Below are 6,145 nucleotides of genomic sequence, written 5' to 3' on the forward strand. Positions count from 1 at the left end.
GATCCTGGGACTTCATTTATAATAAAAAAAATATTGGATTTAAACTGGAATTGGACTAAATAGTGGGCTGACAAACAAAGCCAAACACATAGTTTGGGAGTGTAAAATTAACTCCCTATGGTTTTAATTGATAATTCCTACCACATAGTTCATAACGTTAATGCAAAGTTCACCACAGGGTTGAGTCCCAAACTGCAATTTTCTTACATAACCAGCAGAAAGTTACAGGCTGAAGTGCCTCTGGGAAGTAACAAATTATTTTTTAACAATTCATGTTATCCACATTTTAATAAGACATTAATCAAAGATGAGCCTCTTTAAATTTTCCTATTCAGCAACTTGTTGCGATCATCACTGACCTTAAATTTGGTCAAAAAGGATCTTTTTCACTAAACAGAACATTAATTTTCATATTAAGCAACTGTAATGGTTCTTGTTGTGAATCACTTTGAGCTTTTAGTTTGATCTCTTGCAGCTTTTATCCTTTAATCCTCATTGCATTGTATTTATGTGAACTCTATTTCTGCCAATAAGGCAGTACAAAATGAAAAATATTATTGACAAATCTTAATTTCATTATTGGTGCCTTCTCATGGACGTACACATGGGATTATTAGCTGTAGGGTAGAAAAGATTTAAGTATTCAGTTTGATTAAAATGATTTGGTATCACTTAACAATACAGTATGGTACAGTACAGTATTGTGCATAGTTATTAAGGAATGAGTGAGAAATTAATCAGAAATGACCTGGTAATTAATGAAACAATAAGTAATACAAGATAATGATGGGATGAGATCTTATACTGAATAATAAGGTAATGATTAGTTCTTCAATATCTGAGAATGAACATACTGGCTACTTTCTTTATGAGTCCTTCCTGATAAAGCATGGCTTGCCGCTGAGTGGCACAAACTAATGACAATGCTATAATTACTAATTACTTATCATTAATGATGCCAGAAAAACAGCCATCATCAACTTCAAAGCAAATCTGCCACAGACATCTTCAGCAAGAAAGAGAGGAAGAGCCCAGACCAGTTCAATGCAGGATTCACTGGCTTAGAGCCAAGCAGCACCAGTCTGCTACAGGAAGGAGTCTTCAGAGAAGACATTCACTGTACTCAGGTAGTAGAAGTGATGCTTAACAGTGTGCCAATGACTATTAGTTGAACTTTTATCAGGGTGTCCAACATCTGCTCCATGTATGAGAGTGTGAAGAAAGCCTTTACCCCAAGTTCCACAAAAATCACACCCACAAAGTCTGCTGCAGGTAACGTCACAGCAGACTGGGGCAAATAGGTGCAGAGAAGGGTGGAGCATTACCAGGGCCTGTATTCAAGGGAGAACTTTGCCACCGACACAACAGTTGTGAACATAAATCTCTTGCCTGTCATGGAAGAGCTAATCATTCCACCCTCTGTAGGTGCTTAGCAAGACCACCCACTCACTAGACTGCAGCAAAGAATATCCCTCCTTAATAATGTTGGCAAGGCCTTTGCCGGTGTCGTACTCAACAGGCTACACCCTGTTGTAGAACGGGTATACTCCGAGGCACAGTGTGGATTCAGGGTAGGGAGATCTACAAACAACAATGATCATCTCACTAAGGCAGCTGCAAAGGAAGTTCTGTGAGCAAAGGTGACCACTGTACATTGCCTTCATTAACCTGACAAAGGCTTTCGACTTTTTCAGCAGGAGAGGCCACTTCACATTTCTGCAGAGGATTTCATATTTTCCCAAGTTGCTGAGGATGGAGGATTACATCTTTTCATGAAGACATGCAAGGTATACCACAAACATTGTATTTGTGTACTTTAATAATTACTGTCACTTACCTCTAAGTCAAAATTATTGGGACAGCCATACCAGCTCCACCAGAGTTGATGGGACCAGTTGAGACTCATGTGATCGCTGGACATCTGGTCTCAAACAAAAAGAAGTGAATAATCACACACCATAATGACTTGCTGACCTACTGTGTTGATGCAGAAAATACTTAAAGTTCCATTATACTTTGTGTAATTATCTGTAATTGAAAACTCAGTGTTTAAGGGCAACACACTGTACCTAAACTCCAGCATTCATATACTGATCTACTAATCACCTGTTGGTATAGCAGACTATTTTCTTCATTAACATAAACTGTCACAAATTAGGAAGCAGTCTATCACATCTATACTGCTTTTAGGAGTCTGCAGTAAATCGGTGTCTGTAGTAGAGGGTTACACAGGAATGGATTTTCACTCCTGTCCCATCCCACTCCCATGAATGTATTCCTATACCATCCTGTCCCAGTTCCATAACAGAGTAAAAATAAATTCCTTTCCCCTATTAATCCCAAAAGAATGACTTCTATCCAATCCTCCCCCTATGTTCTCTCCCTGATAATGCAATTTACATTAAGTGGACCTTTGTGGACCCTCATACACTTGCGGACGTGCAAAGTATAATACGAACTTACAGAATAATTATAATAATAATAATAATAATAATAATTATTATAATAATAATAATCTTTATTTATAGAGCACTTTTCAAAATTCACATTACAAGGTGCTTCACAAAGGCAACAAAATAAAACAGACAGGATCAAGAATCACACAACAGCTAAAACAGATAAAAGAAAATGGTACAGAGCAAAATAGGAAAGTAAAAACATTTTTAAGAAATAAAAGCAGTGCACAACAGTTCAAACTTAGATAAAATCAGAAAAGGCTGTCCAATAAAAGTTTGTCTTAAGAAGAGACTTAAAGGAGATCACTGACTCAGCTGACCTAATTTCCTCAGGCAGATTGTTCCAGAGCTTTGGGGCCCTGACTGAAAAGGCCATGTGCCCTTTAGTTTTCAGCTGGGCCTGTGGAACAGACAAGAGACCTCTGCCTGAGGATCTCAAGGGACGTCCTGGTATGTAAGGTACTAACAGGTCAGAGATATATGGGGGTGCGAGGCCATTGAGAGCTTTAAAAGTCATCAGTAAAATCTTAAAATCTATTCTAAAACATACAGGGAGTCGATGTAGAGACTCTAAAACAGGAGTGATATGATCATGTTTCCTAGTTCTGGTTAAAATCCTGGCAGCTGAGTTTTGAACAATCTGAAGTCTGTTAATAGATTTTTGGTTCAAGCAGGTAAAAAGGCTGTTGCAGAAATCCAGGCGTGATGAGATGAAAGCCTGTAAAATGGTTGGTGATTAGTGATGTGTCGGTCGCGAATGATCCGGCTCTTTGAAGTGAACGATGGGAACCGGCTCTTGATTGCGAGCCGATTTGTTTTTTCTCCTCTTTTTTCTGTTAAAGTTGCATGTGATTGGTGGCGTGTGTGTCCACACTGAGTAGAAGGGGGAGAGGAAGGGTTACAGACACACAAAACAGTGAGTACATGAACAAGTGGGAGGGAGAAGAGAGAGAACATGCGCTACAGACAGAGACAACACGCTGGAAAGGTAAGAAAATACACTCGTTTGAGATAACCTGCGCCTCGCCTGGAAAGCAGATGAGATCAGGCGGTGGCAGCAGGAAGTGGAGATGAAAATCTGCAGTCAAGTTGGACAGTTTTCAACAGACTTCAGAGAGAATAGAAGAAGAGACACTAACATCCTGTCAGATCACCTGTAGGTCACCTGTAGTCTGCAGACCACGTTCATAGATGAAGAAATAAAGTGAGTTCTTGATCGTTGATTGAGGTTAAAATAGAAGAGATCCTCCTTTTGACTCATCTGTTCTTTTATCTGCCTTGTAAAACCCTTTTTACTGTTATTCTGATCAAGTCATATATATATATAACCTTTATTATTATCAGACAAAATATCTGCTTGTTGACAGATTAAAACTTCATTGCACAACAGAAGACTGATATATCCAGTGTTACATATTAGAAAATTAGAATTTTATATAATATGTGGTGTTTGTTGGCAAAATTAAGCACTCAGCTCCATGTTGATTATGTTGAGTATATAAATAAAGCCATATAAATAATAAACATTTGATATAATGTATGTTTTTTACATTAGTAATTCATTTTACATTATTTTTGGTAATAAATTAATTTAAGCAACAAAAAATCTGAGGAGCCACTTGGGAGCCAAAAGAACCGGCTCTCTACAAAGAGCCGGAAATCCCATCACTGGTTTCCATCAAACCACACTCCCAGATTCCTAGCAACTGGCTTGATATGATTTGTTAGGGGACCAATACATGGTGGGATTTGTATTAATCATTTGCTGGGGCCCAATCAACACGATTTCAGTTTTGTCAGAGTTTAGCTGGAGAAAATTCTGTGACATCCAATCCTTTACTTCAGACAGGCAGATTTAGCAACTGGTCAACCGTTTTAAATAAAACTCTACGATTGTGTTGATGAGTGGAAATAAGATCAGAAAAATAATATGTTCTTGCATTCTTGACCATTTTGTTAAAATGTAACAATAACTCCTTCATAGTGTTGAAATGTACATGGAGATTGGATTTTTTCCATCCATAATATTTTGTTGGTGTAAGGGTTTCAAAACCTGTTCATCAGGATGTGATCCAGCATTTCTGAGAGGTTTGCAGAACCAAAATGAGCACAACATTCCAAGAACTTGGTTCAGAGCTCTGCTTTTACTGTTTCTTAATTTCAGTATACATAAAAAAAAAGTTCCATCAATGCAAGAACAAAGGAAACTCACTCACATGAAGGGGGTCTCCAGCCCACAGGCAAAAAGAAAACAAATTGAACGATAGCTTTAAAATACTTCTGGGTCAAACTACATTGCTACTAGCAAAGGTAAAATATAACAAAGTTGTTAGGAACGTTAGTAATATTACATTAACATTAGTCTTTCCATTAAGGCATTAAAATAAGAGTCTACAACATATTATTCAGGCTAAAATTAATTTTACAAAGGCTGACAGGAAACAAAAAGAAAACCTATTGCCTCCTCTCCCATCCCAAAGTCCCACTTAATACAGTCCACATTGTCACCTGGTGGAGTCAGGGGCATTCATATACACACATTCATTAGAGCACCATCCTCAACCACACAGTGGACCTCAGAAAGAACAATGATTAGAAATCAAAGCAGATAAGAAAACAATGAAACAAATACTTGAATCCAAACATGCTCATCTAACTAAATATAAAGAAAGTCTGTCTGTCCTTCGCATATCTCAAGAACCCTTCAACAGATGGACCTCACACTTGGCAGGTGAATTGCTTAGGACCAAAGGAAGTGCAGGGACACATTTGTTGAAATTTCACCAAATGGTGGTGCTATAATAACAAACTTTACATTTTGACCTGTAACTTTTAAACCACAAAGCTCTTTTCTTCCTTGTTCTGTGGATCTAGATAAAGATAAGCCACACCCATTAACTTTTAGATCGACTTTCTGATATAATTTTGTCAAAATCGTGTTTTGTTTCACTATTTATTTTACAAAATTTGAGCAATACTCACCAAATTTGGTACATAACATCTCGGACCAAGTTACTTTTATTTCTTTCATTTCAGTTTTCTCAGGTCCTGTTGGCAGGGCTTATATAAAAAATGTTATATCTCCTGACCATTTTGTGACAACGATAAATCTGGTGACATCTGGCCAACAGGTGGCGCTGTAGCAGCAGCATCTAACTATTAAGGAAGAGATCCCCATCTATACTGACGTGTATTAATGTCCTTCATAATTCTCTTCTCTTCTTTGTCTGATTGACTTCACACTTGGTGGGTTTATAGTGGAGAACCCAAGGAGTGCACTGTCAAGTAAAGTCTATCAAAGGAACAGTTCTCAATAACACGGCAAGCAGCACTTCCAGGAGCCAAGCAATCAGCCTATTCCAACCAGTCACATATTCTGAATGGTCACGCCCCAAACAGCCGCTGCACTAGTGAAGCAAACGTATCGATGAAAGTTTAGCCGCTAAAAATATAACATAACCCAAACCAAATCTTCAACTAAACTAATAACAGAGCTTTTCAACTGATTGGTGAGGGAGTGGGTGGAGCTCCCTCACATTTTTAACTGGATTAAAAGTATTTATGCATTAATGTGTTCATCACTTTAATGTTAATGCAGCTAGTAAACAGTAGAGCTCATTTTAACTGATTAATATGTAACTAGCAATAATTTATTAGACAATATTTGTCAGTTAATTATATATTGTAGT

The sequence above is a fragment of the Lutjanus erythropterus genome, chromosome 16 (genome assembly GCF_056507025.1).
Source record: "Lutjanus erythropterus isolate fLutEry1 chromosome 16, fLutEry1.hap2, whole genome shotgun sequence".
NCBI lineage: Eukaryota > Metazoa > Chordata > Actinopteri > Lutjaniformes > Lutjanidae > Lutjanus > Lutjanus erythropterus.